Genomic DNA, 22,952 nt, shown 5'->3' with positions numbered 1-22,952 from the left:
CAATAAAGATTAAAAATATATATAATAAAAAAAGTTGCTTTAAACCTTATAAAGGAAGGAAATTCAAACACATGCTATAGCATGAATAAACTTTAAAGATATTATTCTCAATGAAATAAGCCAGCCATCAAAAAAAAATGTATAATTCTATTCATATGAAGTATCTAACATAGTCAAATTCATAGAGACAGAAAGTAGAACGGTGGTTGGTAGAAACTGGAGGGAGGAGAAATTGAGAAGTTGCTTAATGGGTACAGAATTTCAGTTTTGAGTGATGAAAAAGTTTTGGAGATTGGTTGCATAATAATATGAATATACTTAGTACTAATCTTAACACTTGAAAAGAGTTGAGATGGTAAATTTTATGTAAAGTGCATTTTACCAAAATTAAATATTTTTAAAAATTAAAAAGATAGTTGCAGAAAAATAAACAGGGTATAATTTGATTTTACCATACAATTCTTAGAGATACAAACATTCATAGTAAAGCTATAACAAAAAGTAAGGTGATGCGTGACATAAGTGTTTTCAGTGATAATAATTGTGTTCTAAACCTTACATTGGGTGTTAGACACAGTTTGATGGTTGTATCTGCATAATGCCTAACATAAATATATAAATTTTGTTTTTAAGCCTAAATTCTTAAATGTCAGAATTGAGATCCATATAGTTAGACATGGAACAAAATTCCAGGTTAGAAAGTCACTGGGTGGCAATGAGGCACATAATCACCTGGTTAGAGTCAGAATTTATGTGCAGCCTATCAATAAAATATCAGCAGCTACTGATATTTTAGCAACAACTAAGTTCTGGCACCAGAGGAAACAGCCACATCACAGATGCTCTGGCTGTTTCTCTCTAAACTCTATTAGTCTAACCCAGAATAGTTTTATTTGCAAAGAAGGTAAATTGAAGACCAACAAGAGAACTTTTTAAAAAACTGTTTAAAAATTGTTTACTAATAAATAAAAGGTAATCTCATGTTAGATTATTTTTAAAAATTGAATTTTCTAATATGCCATAAACATTTTTAAGAGTTTTCTTTTTTAATATTTAAGAAAAGAGTAATCCTTTTTTTTTTTGTTTTGTTTTTCATGGAATAGTGATTTGTCCTCATGTCAAATAAAACTAAGAATTTTTGCCCTATTATCATTCAGAGTTCAGCAAAGGTTAGAGACAATGGAAGAGCTCCAACCTGACAGTTAGCATTCTTTTCCCTCAGTTTCACACAGATCTCAGGGGCCTAAATAAAAGCATCTTTGATACAGAAAGGACTGCGATCCACCCATGTATCCTGGCTCCATAGCTGGTCTAATCCATGAATGTTTGCAGCTCCCATCCTCAGCCCTGGGCACCATCAGAGAAATTAATTGGCTGAAGCCCTAAGTCCATTTCTCTTATGTCACTGAGCAGTAGCAAAGCCTGTGGATAGTTCAGACTGGGGCCAAGAGCAGAAAGAAATGGCAGTGGCTTCCCAAAGGGGAAAATTAAACCAAGAGGTGCTATTTAGAAAATTTTAGTCACATAGGACAACTGGGGCCTTTGCTGCAGATGAAGGAGAAAAGTGATTTTATTTTGATTTGGAAGTAAAATGAGAATAAAGAAAGTCAAGAACCCCCAGATCACATGCTTGATTTGATGAACTGACTAGGTCATTTTCAATCTATTGCATCTGTTAATAAAGAGTAGCATTGCTTGCATCGGATCTTTATTTCTACCAATAAAGTGATTAAAATAGACTCAGATAAACAAGTATAACTTCATGAATGTCTAGTGTGGTTCATATTATTACCTTCCAAAAATCCACCACTTATTTTCAAAAAAAGTTGTTAAAGAAATGTAGAAATGTCTCTTCATAGCATTAAGCTGACCACAACTGTTTTTATCAAAACGGAGAAAGGCCAGCTAACAACTTAAAGCAGCAAATTTCCCAAGCACCCACTTAGAATTTCTAACTTATAGAACTTAAGAATCTCCACTGACCCTCAATCAAAGTTTGAATCTACAGGGTCTATTTTCACCTGATTCATTTTTGTAAAAAAAAGTTTCAGAATTCAGAAAAACTCAAGACTTTAAAACTATAACTGGTCATAAAAAAAATCTCAAGTTTAAAGATGTGTTTGCAGAGAAGGCAAGTGTCACCCAGGTTTGGCTACTCAAGACTTACCTAAAAAGTTAATTCAACCTTTGGGATGCTACTCCCAAATAAACTAATACAGCAGTAAAACAGGAATTTGTTTTTAAAAACTATTCTTCATAAGTCCTCCTCATCAGGCATCCAAATTGTATGATGGATCAAAGATATCAAGAGGCCAAAATGGAATCAGATATGATTTGCCAAAGAGTGAAATGCACTGTAGAGGTCACCTGCAAGATTTTTATCCACAGCCTGAAGCTAAGGCATTGTACTCAGGTGATGATGTTTTCTGGTGAGGTGAGGGTGAGGGAAGAAAGAGGATAAAATATACAGTACAACAAGATCCTTACAGTGCATGGAATGTAAGTGCCATTACAAGTGTGACAAAGTTATTCAGAAGTAATTTTTTTACTTGTTGAAAAAAATCCTAAAGATTTTTCACATCATCTTATATAAATTAAATAGATAGATAGGAGGGGCAGAGCCAGGGTGGAGAGGACTTGTTGTGGTGGCAACAGCTGCGGCGGCAGTGTCAGGCTGCCAGAAAGTGCAGTCATATATCTTTAAAAAGTCAGGAGGGACACCTGGGAAGCGTCCCCAGCTCCTCACTGGACCTCACAGCCCACGGTCCCAGCACTGGGGGAAATCAGGCCTCATTGCTTCTGACTGTGCAGAACAGTGGGGGTAGGGGTGAAGGCAGAAACTGCCGGTCTCAGCAGAGTATGCTTGTTTAAAGTGCCCCCACAGTCCTAGAACATCTGCAGACCCACCCAACTCTGGGAATGACAGCCAGGGCAGCAGCTAGAGGGGCGCCAGTCTGGTGCGGAAGTGGGAGAGTTGCCTGGAAAAGGGGCAAGTGGTGGGCAGGTGGCATTGTTCCCTCTCAGACCCCTCCCCCACATACAGCCCCACAACATGGTGAAACAGGTCGCCCTATACTGACGAATCCCTAAGGCTCTGCCTCTTACAACATAGGATGTGGAGGCAAACAAACACAGGAGCCTGTTAGAATGAGAAGACAGAGAAGTATGGCCCAAAAAAGGAAATGGATCAAGGTTCCAGTGGGAGAACTAGGCGACGAGAAGATAGCCAGCATAACAGATGAGGAGATAGACAACCTAAAAGACACAGAATTCAAAACACTGGTGATAAAGATGCTCACAGGCTTGACAGATATACCTGAGTACGGCAAATGCATACGAGAAGAAGTGAAGGCTATGTAAGTGAAATGAAGGAAAATCCACACAAAACCAATGGTAAAGGGAAGGAAACCGGGGTTCATACCAATGATCTGGAACAAAAAGAAGAAAAAAATAGTCAACCAGTGCAGAATGAGGAAGCAAGAATTGGAAAAAATGAGGGAAACTTCCCAAATTTTGCAAAGGAGATGGACACACAGGTCCAGGAAGTACAGAGGATCCTGGGGGCTGCAAGAGAGAGGCGGAGAGTTGACTACAGGGAGGTGCTTATAGGACTATCAGCTGATTTCTGAGAGGACACTTTGCAGGCAGGAAGGGACTGGCAAGCAGTAGTATTCAATGTGATGAAAAGCAACTTACAACCAAGATTACTCTATCCAGCAAAGCCATCATTTGAAATGGAAGGGCAGATGAAGTGCTTCCCAGACAAGGTGAAGCTAAATGAGTTCATCATCACCAAGCCATTATTATATGAAATGTTCAAGGGACTTACTTTAAAAAAAGATCAAAACTATGAACACTAAAATGACAACAAACTCTCAACTATCAACAACTGAATCTAAAGAAGAAAAACAAAATCCAATTAAGCAAACCAGAATAGGAACAGAATCATAGGTATGGGGATCATTTGGAGGGTTATCAGCTGGGAGGGGGGAGGGGATATATGGGGAAATGGTGCAGGGACTGAGAAGCATAATCAGTTGGTACAAAATAGACAGAGGGCAGTTAAGAATAATATAGGAAAAGGTGAAGCCAAAGAACTCATATGCATGACCCATGGACATGTTAAGGGGGTGGGATTGCTGGAGGGAAGGGGGGTACTGGGAAGAGGGGAACAAAGGGAAAAAAATTGGAACTACTGTAACAACATAATTAATAAAATATAATTCAAAAAAAGACCATGTACTGAACAATAAAACACAGGAGTTTCAAAATTGACAAAATATTTCTTTTAATTATGACAGAATTAAGTTAGAAATCATTAACACTGCAACATCTAAAAAATCCCAAAAGTTTTAAAATGAAATAACACACTTTTAAATAATCCAGGATTAAAGGAATCAAAGACAAACCAGAAAACATTTCAAAATAAAGAAAAATGAAACACAATACATCAAAATGTGCAAAAGAGGAAAATTTACGACTTTAAATGACTAAATTTAAAAAAAGGAAGACCTGGACTTCCAGCACAGATGGAGGCTTAGGTAGAAACACTTTGCCTCCTTGAACAACCATAAGAAGGATCACAACTAATCATAAAACTAAAACATCCAGAGTAGCCTGAAGAGCGAACTTATGAAAGTCTGACAACCAAGCATTTAAAGATGAAATAGTTACCAAGGTATGTAGGAGGAGCGAAGAGGATGCAGTGTAGAAGCAGCAAAGTAGGAGCAGCAGCTGGCAGAATGGGCAGTCTCACATTCACCTGTGGTGGATAAAGCGGGGAGGGACACTGGGGGAGCCATCCCAGCTCCCAGCCAGAAGGCAAAGACCAGAGTTGCAGTGCCAAGAAAATAAAGCCTCATAGCTTCTGGCTGTGAAAACCATAGTGGCTGAGGTGATGGCAGAAATTGCCCATTTTCAGAAGAGTTTGCTTAGAGGCCCCCCACGGTCCTAGAACATATGCAATCCTACCCACTCAGGGAACCATCACCAGACAACAGCTAGAGGGGAGTCAGTACCATGTGAGAAGTGGGTGAAGTGATTGGAAAAGGGATGAGTGCTGAGCAAGTGGCATTGTTCCCTCTTTGACTCCTCCACCACACACAGTGCCACAAAGCAGTGAAACAGGTTGCCCCACACTGACAATACCTAAAGCTCCACCCCTTATAACATAACAGGTATGCCAAGACAAGGAGTCAAAGAAGTTCAACCTAATACACAGAAACAAATACAGGGAGGTTGCCAAATTGAGGAGACAAAGAAATATGGCCCAAATGAAAGAACATATCAAAACTCCAGAAAACAAACGAAGTGAAATGAAGATAGCCAACCTATCAGACCAAGAGTTCAAAACACTGGTGATAACGATGCTCAGAGAACTCACTGAGTACAGCAAATTCATAAGGGAAGAAATGAAGGCTAAGTGATAAAAGAAAAATCCACAGGGAAAACAATAGTGAAGGCAAGGAAGCAGGGGTTCATTTCATGAATTGGCACAAAAGGAAGAAATAAACAGTCAACCAGTACAGTGAAGAAACAAGAATTCAAAAAAATGAGGAGAGAATAAGAAGATTCTGGGACATCTCCAAAAGTGCCAACATCAGAATCATAGAAATGCCAGAAAGAGAAGAGGAAGAGCAAGAAATTGAAAACTTATTTGAAAAAATAATGAAGGAAAACTTCCCTAATTTTGTGAAGGAAATAGACATGCAAGTCCCAGAAGCACAGAGAGTCCCAAACAAGTTGAACCCAAAGAGGACCACACCAAGACACATATAGTTAAAATTCCAAAGGCTAAAGATAAAGAGAGAATCTTAAAAGCAGCAAGAGAAAAGCAGAAGTTACCTACAAAATAGTTCCCATAAGACTATCAGCTGATTTCTCAAAAGAAACTTTGCAGGCAAGAAGGGACTGGCCAGAAGTCTCCAGCGATGAAAAGCAAGGACCTACAACCAAGATAACTCTAACAGCAAAGCTATCATTTAGAATGGAATGGCAGATAAAATGCTTCCCAGACAAGGTAAAGCTGGAGGAGTTCATCATCATCAAATCCTTATTATATGAAAATTAAAGGGACTTATTTAAGAAAAAGAAAGACCAAAACTATGAGTAGCAAAATGACTACAAACTCACAATCATCAACAACTGAATCTAAAAAACAAAAACGAAAAGAAAAGCAAACTAAGCAAACAACTAGAACAGGGACAGAATCATAGATATGGAGATCATATGGTGGGTTATTTACAGGGAGAGGGAAGAGCGATACCAGGGGAACATGTACAGGGATTAAGAAGCATGATGATAGGTCCAAAATAGATAAGGGGATATTAAGAATAGTAAAGAAATAGAGAAGCCAAAGAACTTTATATGCACAACCACTGGACATGAACTAAGGAAGGGGGTGTTGGAGGGAAGGCAGGTACTGGCTGGAGGGGGGCAAAGGGAAAAACTAGGACAACTGTAACAGCATAATCAATAAAATATACTTTACAAAAAAGAAAGCCTTAAAATCTATTATCTAAGTATCCACTTTAAGAATTTAGGAAAGGTGTTATATTGAATTGTACACTTGAAAAATGTAGGGTGTTGTTAACCAATATCACCATAATAAACTCAACAACCACACACAAAAAAAAAAAATAGAAAAGGAAGATCAAATTGATTCCAAAGTGAATAGAAAGAAGAAATAAGGAGGAAAAGAGCAGATATCAATGTGCAGAAAACAAAAAGAAATACTAAACAAAAATAATAAAAATACTAAACAACCATTTCATCTTTGAAAAGATTATTAAAAATGATGAACTAGCAATATTCATTATAAAAAAAAGAAAAGATAAATTACTGATAGCAGAATATAGTGGGACTATCATGATAGAGCCCACAGATTATAAAGGGAAAATAAGAAAATATTAGTAAGAATTTACTCCAACTTCCTGCTCTTTCTCTTCTCCTTCTGACACCCCTATAACGTGAATGTTGGAATGCTTAAAGTTGTTCCTCAGGCTGCTCACACTGTCCTCTTTTTTTTTTTTCTGGATTATTTTTTCTTCTTAGTTTTCTGACTGTTTTTTGTTGGGTTTTTTTGGTTTGTTTGTTTGTTTGTTTCCTTATGTTCCAAGTCATTGATTTGATTCTTGGCTTTATCCACTATACTGTTTCCCTATAAGTTGTTCTTTATTTTAATTAGTGAATCCTTAATTTCTGACTGGATCTTTTTTATGCTGTTGAGGTTCTCACTAAGTTCTTTGAACACCTTTATAACCAGTGTTTTGAACTCTGCATCTGAAAGATTGCTTATCTCCATTTCATTTAGTTCTTTTCCTGGAGTTTGATCTGTGTTTTTCATTTGGGCTATGTTTCTTTGTCATCCCATTTTGGCAGCATCTTTGTGGTTTTTTAATGTATTAAAATAATGAAAGAAAACCTCCCTAATTTGATGAAGAAAATAGACATGCAAGTCCAGGAAGCACAGAGAGTCTTAAACAAGATGAATGCAAAGAGGCCCACTCAAAGACACATCATAATTAAAGTGCCAAAGATTAAAGATAAAGAGAGAATCTTAGACAGCAAGAGAAAAGCAATTAGTTACCTTCAGGGGTGTCCCAAAAGACTGTCAGCTGATTTCTCAAAGGAAACTTTTGAGGCCAGAAGAGATTAGCAAAGAATATTCAAAGTCATGAAAAGCAGGGACTTACAGCCAAGATTGCTCTACCCAGCAAAGTTATTTATAATTGAAGGGCAGAGGTGAGAGGATTAAGAAGTACAAATAGGTAGCTACAGAATAGCCATGGGGATGTAAAGTACAGTATAGGAAATAGAGTACCCAAATAACTTATTCATATGACCATGGACATGAACAATGGTGTGGGTATTGCCTGAGGGAGTGGGGGGGTGCAGCATAAGGGGAGGAAAGGGGAAAAAATCAGGACAACTGTAATAGCAAAATCAGTAAAAAATAATTTAAAAAATTTATTCCAATATATTTAATAATGTTGATGAAATGGATGAACCCCTTGAAAGATATAACTTGCCAAAAAAATAGATTATCTCCAGAGGAAATAGAAAATCTGAATGGCTCTATATCTACTAAGGATATTGAATCTATATGAAAAATTTTCCCACAAGAAAACTTTATGCCCTATTGATTTCACTGGTGGATTCCATCAAACATTTAAGAAAAATTAATGTGAATCTGGCACAAATTCTTTCAGAAATTAGAGTAGGAGAAAATGTTTCCAAAATCATTAAAGTGGGAACCTAGTAAAACAAGTAAAACTGGCTTTGACCAGTGTAGCTGAATTGGTTAGGTGTTGTCCTGAGAAGTGAAAGGTCATGGGTTTGATTCCCAGTCAGGGTCTATGCCTGGGCTGCAGGTTCGGTCCCCAATTGGGGCACGTATGAGAGACAGCCAGACTATGTTTCTTTCTCTCCTTGATGTTTCTTTCTCTGTCTTTTTTCCTCCCTTCTCCTCTCTCTAATAATAAATAAGTAAAATCTTAAAACACACACACACACACACACACACACACACAAACAAATAACAAATAGTTTAGTAGCTGCTCCTTGCACATGGCTTGGACATCCTATGTGAAACAGGTAGGAAATGTTTGGAAAGCTACACAAAAACAATTTCCAACTTTAATGCAAATGTAAAATTCTGCTCAAGATTGGTCAATAACTGGATAACATTTACTTCAAGCTTTCCAAAAACCAATAAAATTCAAGTCTTTGGTAAAATTTCTTAGTTGGTTTTTATATTTCAGGTTCTTATAGGGCAATCACATCTGGATCTTCACAGAAGACTAACAAGATTTTTATTTAAAAGAAAACATTAAAAAGTGATAAAAAGAGATAACTTAAAAAGATTACTTTTATAGTCTGAGTATAGTCAGTATAAGCAAATTTCAGGACTAACTTGTATTCTTGATACAGTTTTGTTTTCCTTGTGTGACTGTAGATGTTGACCCCTCAGGACAGAGATGTGAAAAGACATTTTTTAGACAGATTCCAGCTTATCCTAATGGTTGCCTATAGCTGTATTTCTTTCTTTCTTTACTTTTTAAAAAACTCTTATAAGAACAACAGTAATGGAAAAAATTCAAAGAAATGTGATTTAGAGATTAAAAGTAAATACCAGCCTACAGCAGTTACATAATACATTTTCAGCATCTGTAGCTTCTTCAACATAAACATTTATATGTAAAGCTTTACATTTTTTAGAAATGCTTTGACATAATTTATGGGATATGATCATCAAACAACGGTGTGAAGTACCATTATCCTTTTATTTTTTACAGTTGAGGAAATTGAGGTTCAGAAGGATCAAATAATAACTTTAATGTAAGAAAGCTAGAAAATGGCAATGCCAAGCCTAAAGTCTAGGATTCCTGACTTTAGGAATTCCTGTTAATCTGTTTATCTATCAAACATAGCCAGAAATGTTTTAATGATAAAGATTAAATTAGAAAGGTACTCACATCCCATATATTATTGATAGACTTATAAGACATGGGAACATGTTACTTGTACAGAAGTTGAGGAATTTTAGTCCAAAATTCCAAATTCTAGCTGTACATTCCTTTTAAAATCAAAAAAAATTAAAAAGGTCATTAGCTATGATAATAACTATGAATCTGTTATCAAATCACACTTTTAGGAAAAGAAAATACTTTTAAATTATAAGAAAGATCATAACCACCCAGTCTCAAAGAGGTCGTATTAGTAACAGAAGACATGTCTTTTCAGATAATGCGGATGTGTAAAATGAGCTTGCACCTGCACTTTGTGCCTCTCCCAGTTGCTCAGCTGTCCTTGATTTAAGTCAGTTGTTTAGCTTTCAGTGCTTGATAGCTGCAACCTCAGAGAACATGCATATCATCTCACTGCTGCACCCTAGTGAGCATGTTAGAAATGAAATAAGCTTACCAATACCCTGCAGGTTGCTAAGTCTCAGACCCTTAATTTGAAAGAGGATGCTGGCCTCTGACTGATATGATTACTTCTGCAATTGCCTTTCCCAAGAGGGCTTAACACAGAGCTTTTTCCTTTCAGAAAGGGCTTTGATGAAAAAGCCATTGACTGGCAAGGTCAGGCATACATGTACACTAATGACAATCCTTTTGAATATAAGACACCAGATATTCGAAGAAATGTGTTTTAGAAAAATATTATTTTCAGATCCAAGATACCCATGTCGACATCCACAGAGTTAGCAACAGTGATACTTGGTGCTCATGGCTGTTAGAAATCAGGAAAGCTCACTGCAGTGCCAGCTTTTCCTTCCTTTTGTTGTTTTGGCTCTTTGTAAAGTCTGGGCAGATGATAAACAGAAGCCAACATCAGGATAATGATTTATCTATTAATGCCTGCAGACTCTGCAGCTGCTCTCAGCACCAATATTATCATACCCCCAGCAGAATCAGAAATACAAGTCATATTTTAAATAACAGGCAAGACTTCACATTTGCTAAGTGATCATGGGAAATAACTATTTGATCTGAGCCCTTTCATTTACACAAATTCACTAAACATAGGTACAAAAATTGTTAATATTTTAATGGTATGAAGTATAGTTCAATTTAGAGCTCATTGTACAAATGCGTTATATAAGCACACAGCTCCCAACAGGCCCACAGCAGAGAGATGTTTGGGGATAAAAGCAGAAGTGAGAAGTCTATTTCTTTCTACCTGATGCTCCATCATCAATTGTACTAGTTCACCACAGTCCCTAGTTTGGCCTGTGCTTCTGTTCTGTGAAACAAAAATGTATCAAGTACCTCTTAGGTGTCAAACACAGAGCTACATGCTGAAGATACAAAAATGAAGAAGACACTTTTCCTGACCTTATGGAAATCAAGTCTACAAACAAGCTGTTGAGAGAAACATTTGTCATTCCAATTTGTTCCCTATATTGCTTCCGTCTGAAACTCCCCCTTGGTGAGGTCCCTTGTCTTCAAATCTACTTTCCATCATCACCCCCATCTAGATTTTTGAGCTTAGGTTCTGTAAAACACTGCACTACGAAGTATAAAACTCAGAGAATACCCAGTCTTTGGCTGGAGGAAGTAGAAATGCTTCCCTCCAAAAAAAAGAGCAATTTAGGCAATCAGGAGAGAAGAGTGTGGTACAATAAGACAGAGAGGAGAGAAGGAAAGAAGGGAGGGTGACTCACCCCAAACAATTCTGTTTTAAGTTAAACTTCCACGAAATGAGTTCAGGACTGAGTGCTAGCTAGATTTGATGAGTAACTCCAGAGATCTGTAGTCATTAGCATCATGAGCAAATCGGCAGGTGCCAGACATTCTGCTATTCCCAAGAACATCCCAAGGATGCTAATATGCAAGTTACTTGGAACAAACCTGTGCCTGAAGCAAAGGGCAAATATTCTGGAATAATTCTTCTAATTCTACCACATATCAGTGCCTATAACAGGATAATTACAGAGGCAACAGGAAAAGCAAGAGATTATGTATTATAGTGGTTGAATTTTATTTTTCCCTGGATAACAGTCCAGCTGCTGGGGAAAGAGAGCCCTTTCTACCTTGAAAAATAATTTTGCTCTTGTGACTATTGAATTGACAATGTATTACCAGGCTAAATTGGTTTAAAAGATAAAGATGACATGAACTAAGATGATGGTTTGCCCACTTGCTGCTCTGAGAATGGATATGTAGGCAGTTGCAGGACAGATGGCCTTTCCTGTTGTCCACAAATTTCCAGTGTTCAAATATCTGGGCATCCACAGAGTATACTTTCAAACTTCAGAATAATCAAGGGCAGGTAAGAAAAGCTTACTGACATTTTCTATTGTATACAACAACTAATACTCATGTGCAAAGTGTTTCTTAAAAAAATTTTTTTAAAGCAAGTGACATAAATAGCTCACTTGCATCCCACTTTTTATTTTGAAAGCTACAATCTGAAATAACATCTAGCCTCATGTACTCCCTTTAGGCTATTTGATTGAATCTAGAAGTCAATTCTGTTTTGTTTCAGGCCAATGGTCTATCACAATTTTGCTCAATTTAAAAAAATGCATAGATTTCCGGTAAAGATGGTGGCATAGGCAGACATGGCCCACATCTTCATACAACCACATCAAAATTACAACTAAAATATAGAACAACCATCAGTCAGAACCATCAGATATCAAGTTGAATGGAAGTCTAACAACTAGGGAATTAAAGAAACTACATCTAGCCAGACTGGTAGGAGGGGTGTAGGTGTGGAATGAACTGATCCCTCACCCAGGTGTGGCAAATAAAAATTAGGGAGGGATATCTCAGGAGTGAAGAGTCCCAGCCCCACACATGCTCCTGCCCCCACTCCCAGGGTTCCAGTGCCAGGGGAAAAAAGTCCTCAAAACTTCTGGCTGCAAGAGCCAGTGGGTATTGAGTCAGTGAAAGAAACTGCTGGAACCCCAAGCAGTTCCTCTTAGAGAATCCACATACAGACTCATCTACTTAGACTCCCTCCCTCTGAGCTCCAGCACCGGGTAAGCGGCTTGAAAAGCACCAGTGAATATACAGGCAGAAACTGAAGTGTCTGGCATCAATGTGAGCAGAGGCCATTTTCCCTTTTCTAAGCCTTCCCCTAACATAGCCAGCAAAATGATACCATATCTGAAACTCCATCAATCTGGCCAACACTGTTTGACCTGTCTTGGAAATCCCCAGACCCCAACCCACCCAACATATAGACCCACCCAAACTGATTTTCCAAATGAAGGGCTGGTCTTAGCTCATGCTTCACAACTCTCTAAATCCTATCAAACAAGCAATGGCTGGCCTCAGTGAGCCCCAGGCCTGACACTAGCAGCAGCCAGACTAGATTCACAGCTTGGCTTCACCTAGGAATCTCCAAGCCCAGTACAAGTAGCAGCCACCTCAGATTGCTTTATAGCTCAGGCAGGGTGGCCCCGGACAAAACACAGGTGGGGGCTGACCTTGACCTGCACCACCTGGGAAACCCCAGGGTCAGTGCATCCAGTGGACAGTTATAGACCATATTGAAGCACTACCACCCTACCTCTGACCAGCTGATCCTCCACAGATGGCGGAAGTTGGTGGTAAGTGGTCACAGCCAATCCTTGCAGATGACTAGCCTGAGTAAATGCCTCTCATTGATCTGCAAACATCAACCAAGGCTCAACTACAAGAGGAGGGTGTACTCAGCCCACACAAAGGGTGCACCTCAAGTACCCAGCTTAGGTGATAGGGAGGCTGTGCCAGTGCACTCTACAGGACACCTACTACATTAGGCCACACTACCAAAACACAGAGTCAAAGCAGCTCTGCCTAATACAAAGAAAAAAACACTGGGAGGCTGTCAAAATAAAAAGACAAAGAAATATGGTCCAAATGAAAGAAGAGATAAAAACTCCAGAGAAAAAGCTAAACAAAATGGAGATAAGCAATCTATCAGATGCAGAGTTCAAAACACTGGATATAAGGATGCTCAAGGAACTTATTGAAGACCTCAGTAGCATAAAAAAGATCCAGCCAAAAATGAAGAACACACTAATTGAAATAAAGAATAATTTACAAGGAAACAACAGTAGAGTGGATGAAGCTGAGAATCAAATCAAAGATGTGGAACAAAAGGAAGCAAAAAATAATCAATCGAACAACAAGAATAAAGAATCCAAAAAATGAGGATAGTATAAGCAGCCTCTGGGACAACTTCAAGAGGTCCAAAATTTACATCATAGAGGTGCCAGAAGGAGAAGAGAAAGAAAGTAGAAAACTATTTGAAAAACTAAAGAAAGGAAAGTTCCCTACTTTGGTGAAGCAAATAGACATTCAAGCCCAGGCAGCACAGAGAGTCCCAAACAAGATGAATGCAAAGAGGCCCACTCCAAGACACATCATAATTAAAATGCCAAAGGTTAAAGATAAAGAGAGAATCTTAAAAAGCATCAAGAGAAAAGAAGTTAGTTACCTACAGAGCAGTTCCCATAAGACTTTCAGCTGATTTCTCAAAGGAAACTTTATATTCTAGAAGGGACTGGCAGGAAATATTCAAAGTCATGAAAAGCAGGGGCCTACAGCCAAGATTGCTCTACCCAGCAAAGCTATCATTTAGAATGTAAGGGCAGACAAAGAGCTTCCCAAACAAGAAACAACTAAAGGAGTTCACCAGCACCAAACCATTATTATATGAAATGTTAAAGGGGTTTATTTAAGAAAAGGAAGATCAAAACTAGAAACAATAAAATAGCAAAAAATAAAAATCTATTAACAATTGAATGTAAAAAATAAACTAAGCAAACAAGAAGAACAGAGACAGAATCATGGATATGGAAAATGTTTAGATGGTGGCCAGATGGAAGGGGTGTGTGGAGAAATGGGTGAAGAGGTGAGGGGATTAAGAAACACAAATAGGTAGCTACAGAATAGCCATGGGGATGTAAAGTACAGTATAGGAAACGGAGTACCCAAAGAACTTATTCGTAGGGTCCATGGACATGAACAATGGTAGGGGGATTACCTGAGGGGGTGGAGGATGCTGGATGGAGGGTGGTGGCAAAGGGGGAAAACTCAGGACAACTGTAATAGCATAATCCATAAAATATAATAAAAAAACTAAAATTCAACTTCAGCAAATCATAGTATTGTTTGGTTTGTTCTCAAAGTGACCATAATAACTCAAGGAATACATCTATTCCTGCCTTTGGTCCTTTGAGTTGTTTTTAAGTCTGGAGCATGAGATCAAGCAGATATTACAAGAATAAAGAAAAAACAGAAAAAAGAAGGCTCTTATATTATTGATAAGGACATAGATTAACAGAAACAGAAATCTCTAGCCTCAACTAAACACTTATTAGAACACAGAAGCCACCTGTTTAATTATGAGGAACAAAATTAAAGAACACATCTTGAATATTAAAATTATGCCATTGAAAAATAAGGTAAAATGTAATTAGGAATTTAATTTTAAAAATCTCTATAGAAATAGAAATTCCTTGTAACATATGTCTATTTTCCAGTTTTCCCACATTTTATTTTTCACATATTCAGGAACACATTATATGTGAAAATTAAGGACTAGCTATAGTTTTCTTTTACTATAATTGGAACAGAAAAACTTTAGACATCCAGCCTATATAACATGATATGCTATATGCAGATGATATACTACTTTTGTCAAAGACCTGTAAGTAAGCCTAGTAGTTCAAGGTAGAAGTTCAAATAGAGTTAATTGAGGACTAGATGTATAGTTGAATGCACAGCCACCTTAGTAGGCTCACTTAGGCTCCAGCCTAACCTCATTTGAAGGCAAGAGAATGGTTGGTGGACATAGACTTGAGAACCTTGAGAAAAATAGTGAATGCCTTTAACTTGATCTTCAGACACATGCCACTGGTGTGGACCAAGAGATCGAGTGTAGGAGAAGACTGAGGGCAGAAAATTCCCAAATTAAGAAATAGAAACAAAAATTGAGTCATTTTATCCTAATCAGAAATTCAGTAAACTTCAAGATTATGGAGGGGTTTTTTTTTGTATGTGTTTTGATTGTTTTTAAATTTATTCAAAATATTAGTCTAACTTTCATGGTGGTGAAAGTTATAACACTTTTGAGACCAGAAAAAGCACTCCATTTTGCAGAACTGGAGACCATATTTTATCCTAAAGAAAGAGGCAAACAACAGAAGCGCATGTTGTCTCACACACTTGTGACATGATTAGATCATATCTTGGAGGGTGGGCATGGGGGCTCTAGCCTCAGGCCTCAGAACAGAAGCCAGGACAGTCAAGACAGAACTGGGGGAAAATGACCTGGCCACCAGGCTGTGTCCGAGGAGGGAAGCTGGACCATCATGCTGAGTCCTCATGCAAGAGGAAATCAGCACTCATTCAATGGGGGAAGTAGGGCATGGAGCAAGTCATCAAGCTGCCTTCACCAGTAATGAAAGAAAAAGTCAGTATATTATTTTGTGGGGTGGCTAAACCCCATTCACTCACAGAAATTCTGAAGTGTAATGAACAAAATATTATCAAAGTCAAACATTATACAGTGTGGGCATCAGTCTTATATAACACAATTTTATCAGTTAGATTTTGAAAAGTGTTTCTAACCACAGTAAATCCCTTTTCAGCAATTTAGCAAAATTAAAGTGAGTTACAAAATAAGCGAAGAGATACATTATGCTGTTTGTCATCATTTTCCCAAACCACTGTGGTTACAAAGAAGCATAAATATTTTAAAAGTGCTCAAGATAGTTTAATTCTGTCTTTGGCAATTTATAACTTTACAAGAGACAGGCTACTAAGATGTATTCTAGTCATTACTAATTGTTTTTAGATTATACACTAATATATTCATTTCATAATTGTAAGTGAAAGAATGCATACTAATGTTCAAGCTGTGGTCCTTTCTGCATAATTTAATTAACTTTAATGGTTGAAAACAATTAAGAAAATTCAAAGTAAAATCAGCTTCAGTGATAAATGTACTTACTTTTCATCAGAATAGACAGTAGTTTCATATCATAATGAACTACTGGAAGCATGTCTTCAGCAACTCTTGACCTTATACATATCTCCAACCTATAAATACTACCACTTTTTCACTATGCCTCACCTTCCTCATGTCCTCACTTTCTCTCAACTAGCATACATTTTAAGGTTTGTTGTTAAAATCACACCATTGTAAAGACTCCATGAACCCAGTGTTCCAGGTCCTCTGCACCAGGCCGATAGCTGAATGTGGCTGGAAAACACAAACACAGACAGGCTGCTGGTCTCAAACCAAACCTGTGGTCCTTGGACTGCTCATCACATCCCATTTCCCTTGTTCATTCACTTACTTTGCTCTCTCCTCAAGCCTCTAACCCCTCCATCCCATACTCTTCCCATGTGAAGACTTTGCCTCCTATTTCCCTGAGAAAACAAAGGCAGTCAGAAGAGAGCATCCTTCAGCATCTGTTCCCAGAAGCATTCATCTATCTGCAATTGGCCCATGGCCTCAAACCTTCCATTTTATCACCACAGAGCAAGCGGCCATGCCCCATCCAGACTTAACTATTCATTACACACACATCCCTCTCTTCGCTACCGAATGGGATTGTTCCAGCAATTCCTCCTTCTTTCTCCTACATTATTTCCCACTCTCTACTGGATCATTTCCAAGAGCATCCAAATGTGCTATTATTTTTCCCATCTTAAAACCCTCTTACTTTCAGCTCTCCCTCCAGCTACTTTCCCATTTCTCTGCTCCCTTTTATAAAAAATCTTGTCAAAAGAGTTGTCCTTAAATCATTCCAGTCTCTCCCCTTCTAATCTCTCTTGAATCCATTCCAATGAAGCTGTCACCTTGCTGAGCAAATAAATAGAGCTCTTGTGAAAGCCACCAATAAACTCATGTTGCTAAATCCAATGGTTGGTTCTCAGTCTTCCTTACTTTCACTTGTGCACAGCATTTAATACATTTGATCACTGCTCCCTACTGCCCTGTTCATTTGACTTTCAGAACTCCTCAATCCCTTTATTATCCTCCTGCCTCACAGCAGCCCCCATCTTTGCTGGCTCTTCCTCCTTTCCTTGGCTGCTAAATGTTGGCATGCTTTGGACTCCACACTAGCCTTCTTGTCTCTAACCACACTCACGCCCTAAGTCAGATGTCCCTAATACACTTAACAAACATCTGGGGAGATTGTATAAAAATAGCTATGCTTGGGACCCACCACAGACTAATTAGAGGAGAATTTATAAAGGTGGAAGTGGGCACCGGCTGAGAATCATTGTCATTCATGATTTCCTCCAGCCTCGTCGTAGCCTTGGATGCCATCTAAGAACTGATACTGTCCAATCCATATTTTCATCACAGATCTTGCTCCTGAACTTCACACTCGAATATCTAACTGCCCACTTGATTTCTGTGCTTGGATGTCAAATTGCATTTCAGACTTCACAGATCTAAAACAGAACGCCTAGGTGTATCCTGTCCAAACTTGCTTCTGTTGTTCTCTCTATGACAGTAAAAGACAACTCCATCTTTTAGCTACTCAGGCCAAAATCCTGTCATTTCTACTTCCACAATAGTTGGGGACCTTGTCACTTCTCACCACCTTTGTTACTGCCACGGTGCTCCAAAACCATCACTTTTCCCAGACATGCACGTGGCTTGCTCCGTCCTTCTTTCGATTCATTGCCCAGATGTCATCTACTTAGGGACATCTTCCCTGACCACATTATTTAAAATAGCACTCTTTCCTCACACTGCATGCCCTACCCCTGCTCCCTGATTTATTTTATTCCATTGCATTTATCACAATCTGACACACCACATCTTTTACTTGGTCGATCATTAATTCTGTCTCTCCCTTGGAATACAGCTCAAGAGGGCCCAGTGTCTGAAACACAACCTAGAACATGAACATAAATATATTGCAATGAATGATTAAATCATTTTTATCCTCTGGAAATAAAATTATATAACTGAATCAAGAGAAAAATAATGTAATCATTTTAAGCAAGAAGAAGGAGCTGACCCAACCAGCAATTAAACACCACTTTTTGAAGTCATCCACTGGTTTGATATAAATAAAACATTTTGACATATAAGTATGTCTCCTCCCAAAAGTTCTGTATGTGAAGAGTATGTTATTTCAATATAAATGACATCTGGAATACTTCTTGTCGTGATCTGACTTAATGTCTCATGCTGTTCGGAGCCAAGCTGTATCTTAAGTCAGTGTTCTAGTTTGAGCATCTTCCTCTCAAGAAAAAAGCAGAGGGAACTTGTGCCTCCTTACCATGACAATATGTATCTGTGTTACTGCTAACTTCTCTGGACTGGCTCTGGAAGCAACTGAACCATGTGCCCTGGGCAATGAGGCTCTCACAGTGCCTCTGCTAGAGTTTGAAAAGAAACAGTGGAAAACCAATGCCTTTATATGGCTGCAAATCAAGACTTTGCTGTGTCTCTGAACTCCTCCGGCAGGAACATTGACATCACAATATGAATCTTCTTCTACCTGTGTTTATTTGATATATCACAAAATAGATGCTAGCCACATAAGAAGTTTTAAATAGCCTATTTTACAATCAACTGTCAATCTATATCTAATGATAAAGTCTTTGATAGTGAATATTTATTAAAAGCTATCAAACAGAATTAGCTCCCTAATTTTTAAAGACAATTGTGCACAACTGACAGGGCAAAAGATATATGGCTCACTGAAACCTATCCATACAGTCCTAGGGAGCCTGTAATTACTTTAGGCAAAAGTATATTAACTTCTCAAGAAAGCAAGGCATGTACACTATTAATACAAACATGTCAATTATAGATTTGTCTCACTCAGGAATAGTCATTAATTCTAACTATAGAAAGAATGATGCCCATGATGGAAACCATTGACTGAGGGCCTAGGGGAACTGTCCTAGAAATGTTAAAAATAACAAATAGAGTTTCACATATCAGGACATATAAAAAACAAATTTTTGCCTGCAGCTATAAAAGTCTATATGAAATTTACATGAAGAATCAAACAGGATGCAGCAGTGTAGCTGAGGCTTATTAAGTCCCTTGGTTTACAGTCTGCTACTGAGAAGATGGCCACAGGGTCCTCTCCCTTAAATGTGACCACATCTCATAGAAGTCTCAGGAACTTCACTTAAGCATCCAGTGAGAGGCTTACATTTCTAGCTGAGCAAACTCTGTGGACTTTGTAACACACTTTTGTCACTTACTGGTACTTCATTTCCGACTGTTTACTTGCTTATTCTGGGTGGGTTTCAATCTGAAAGGTTGAAAATCTGACCTGAAGTACTGAATGCTAATGACAAACTCTGGGGAGAACAACTGAGAATATCTCTCCATGTTTATTTCTATTCTAAAAATTAATTGTATGTTAATATATGTGTAAAGAGCTTCACTGAGTATTGCCATTAGAAATTAAACTCTTGGAGCAACAGCAGCGTCGCGGACGCCGAGGGTTTCCCCGGCCAGTGTTTCTCTCTCCAGCCGAAAGCATGGGAAATATCTTTGCAAACCTCTTTAAGGGCCTTTTTGGCAAAAAAGAAATGCGCATTCTCGTGGTGGGCCTGGACGCTGCAGGGAAGACCACTATCCTGTACAAATTGAAGTTGGGTGAGATTGTGACCACCATCCCCACCATAGGTTTCAATGTGGAAACTGTGGAGTACAAGAACATTAGCTTCACCATGTGGGATGTGGGTGGTCAGGACAAGATCCAGCCTCTGTGGCGCCACTACTTCCAGAACACACAAGGTCTCATCTTTGTGATTGACAGCAATGACCGAGAGCGCGTGAATGAGGCCCGAGAGGAGCTCATGCGGATGTTGGCGGAGGACGAGCTCAGGGATGCTGTCCTGCTCGTGTTCGCAAACAAGCAGGACCTCCCCAATGCAATGAATGCAGCCGAGATCACGGACAAGCTGGGCCTTCACTCTCTGCGCCATAGGAATTGGTACATTCAGGCCCCCTGTGCCACCAGCGGGGACGGGCTCTATGAAGGACTGGACTGGCTGTCCAATCAGCTCCGGAACCAGAAGTGAACCGCACTCCTCTCCCCCTCCCCCCACTCCCTCCTTCACCCTTGCCTTCCTCTCATGTGGCAGCCGTGCCCCTGTGGTGTGAGTGCCAGAAGCTGTCTCCATGGTCGGTCCCAGTGTGCTTCACCATGCTGTACATGTGCAGATGCAGCTTGCAACCGGGTTTTTATTTAATGTAAATAGTTCTCGTTTCCAATGAGGCAGTTTCTGGTACTCCTATGCAATATTACTCAGCATTTTTTATTGTAAAATGAGAATCAACCCACCGTTTAGTACTGAGGAGGGATTTTTAGGCACCTGAGGTCTCTAGGAGTCGCTGTCAGATCAGCCCAATGCTGCTCCTCTGGGCTTTAGATCTGTGTTGAGATCCATTTTGATGGTTGATTTTTAACCCAAACTCAGTGCATTTTTTAAAACCGATACAAATACTAGATAAGGAGACACTTGAACACAGAAGGGAGAAATGTGCCTAGTGTAGGTTCTGCAGTAATGGCTTAAGTCCAGTCTGCCTGTGGTCTCGCTCCCGTCTGGAGCATGCGGTAGGCAGAACCAGCCACAAAACATTCTGCATGGTCACTTACGGTTCCTGAATGGCTGTCTTGCTGGGTCTTCCGCATCCCATAGCATTTGCTTGTACCTGTGCTTACACCACTGCCCTGGGGATGAGCTGGAGGCTGCGACCACCATTCATAGATCTCTTGGAGGAACCCCAGCCTCCCCTTGGGTTGGCATAGGTGCTTTGGTGGGATCAGTCTGGCCAGAGCGGGAGCCGTCCCCTACTCCCTCCCCCCATGGTCCCCATGCACGCTCACTTGCTCCAGGTTGTCTGGGTCTTACCAGTAGGAGCGCAGACAGGTGACCGGTCATCTTAGAGCCTACCTCCTCAGAGCCCCTGTCCACATGTGCTTTCACTCCCTCAGCCTGCAAGGGTTAGATTTGACATCAAAATGTACAACCTCTACTTTTTTCTTTTGTATTTTGATAAACACTGAAGAAGCTGGAGCTGTTAAACTTTATCTTGGGGGAAAACCTCAAAACTGGTTTTTCTGGTGTCGTGGAACCTCTTACTGCTTTCAATATACAATTAGTAATCAAAGAAAAAAAGAAATTAAACTCTTACTTTAGTTAGCTGGCTTTTCTGAAAAGCTATATACATATGTTTTTTTTTTTTTTTCTCTCTCCACATTCCCCTTTCCCTCTGGCAATCACCACACTGTTGTTAATGTCTTAAGAAGTTTTTGTTGTTGTTGTTGTTGTTGTTTGTTTGTTTGTTTGTTTTCCCTTTACCTTTTTCACCCAACCTGGCATCCCCCCTACCCTCAGCTATTAGTCTGTTTTCTGAGTCTGTTTCTCTTTTGTTTGTTAGTTTATTTTATGTAAAAAAGAAGGAAATCTTATCCTTTATGCTAGCACGATCTATGCTAAATGAAAGAAGTCAATCAGAGAAAGACAAGTACCATAGGAAAGCCTATATTCATATTTTTGCAAACCTTGTGGTTGAGAACCCTGGAAGCAAGCTTGGTGAGCACATTAAAGTGCTTAGGCTACTGATCAAGACAAAGTAGCTTCAGAATTAGAAACGGAAGGAAAAAACCAAATAATTAACTTGCTAATTGTTTCCCTTCATGTGAACATGAGCCACTAGAGATATTTTAGCGGAGGTAGTCTTGGCCAGGCTAGTGCAATGCAGTCTCTGAGGGGGATTTTTCCCCATGAGGCAGACAGCACAGTCTGTCCCTCAGCTTTTGCTCTCTAGTTGCTGAGAGCAAACTCTTTCTCCTATAAGTTGAGACTTAACAGGCATGTTTCAACTTCTTTCTCTATCTACTTCTCCTAAGTGTTTGAAATATACTTGACCTTTCCATTTTCATGCTAAGGGTGCTCTCACTTCCAAGCCCCTGCCGTTGGAAGGTACAGAGGAAGGCTTTCCTGTGCTTCTCTCACATCCCCAGGCCACATGGTCTCACTCTGCTGCTCTGATGATTTCTGACCACAAATAGTTGCAGTATTTCTCTCCTGAATTAAATTTTCCCAATTGGGAAAATGCAATCCTATAAAGATCTTGGAACAAAGAGGTCATCTGACCTTCTCAGAAAAGCTGAATAACATTGGAGAGAAAGGCATTTTTTTTCTGGCACAAAAGAGTCTGCAAGTGCTTGTGGACAGATCTGAGACTCATTGTCATTAATCCCTAGGGACTAGCACAGTGCCTGACATATTGGAGACACTCAATGCATGTTATTTTGACTGGGACATTTAAAATGACAAACTGGTGTTGCTGTTACTATTATTCTCACTGCTATTGGCAAATGGTCATTGAATCTCCCAATATTCAGAGGATTAGAGGTTATGGTTAGAGGCTTGAAAAGACCTTGTCATTAAAGTAGTGATGACTGACATGCCATCCAAATCCCCCGTGTTTAGGAAGGCATG

General features: G+C 39.1%; 1 pseudogene; it reads left to right on the top strand.

Annotated features, from left to right (window-relative positions):
• Positions 1-19,916: 19,916 nt before the first annotated feature.
• On the top strand, positions 19,917-20,775 carry LOC150019713 (ADP-ribosylation factor 1 pseudogene; annotated as a pseudogene).
• The last annotated feature ends 2,177 nt before the right edge of the window (positions 20,776-22,952 follow it).

The sequence above is a fragment of the Furipterus horrens genome, unplaced genomic scaffold, assembly GCF_987537825.1.
Source record: "Furipterus horrens unplaced genomic scaffold, mFurHor1.1.pri manual_scaffold_2, whole genome shotgun sequence".
Taxonomy (NCBI): domain Eukaryota; kingdom Metazoa; phylum Chordata; class Mammalia; order Chiroptera; family Furipteridae; genus Furipterus; species Furipterus horrens.
Note: the sequence above shows the minus strand (reverse complement) of the source record. Positions and strands in the feature narration are given on the sequence as shown.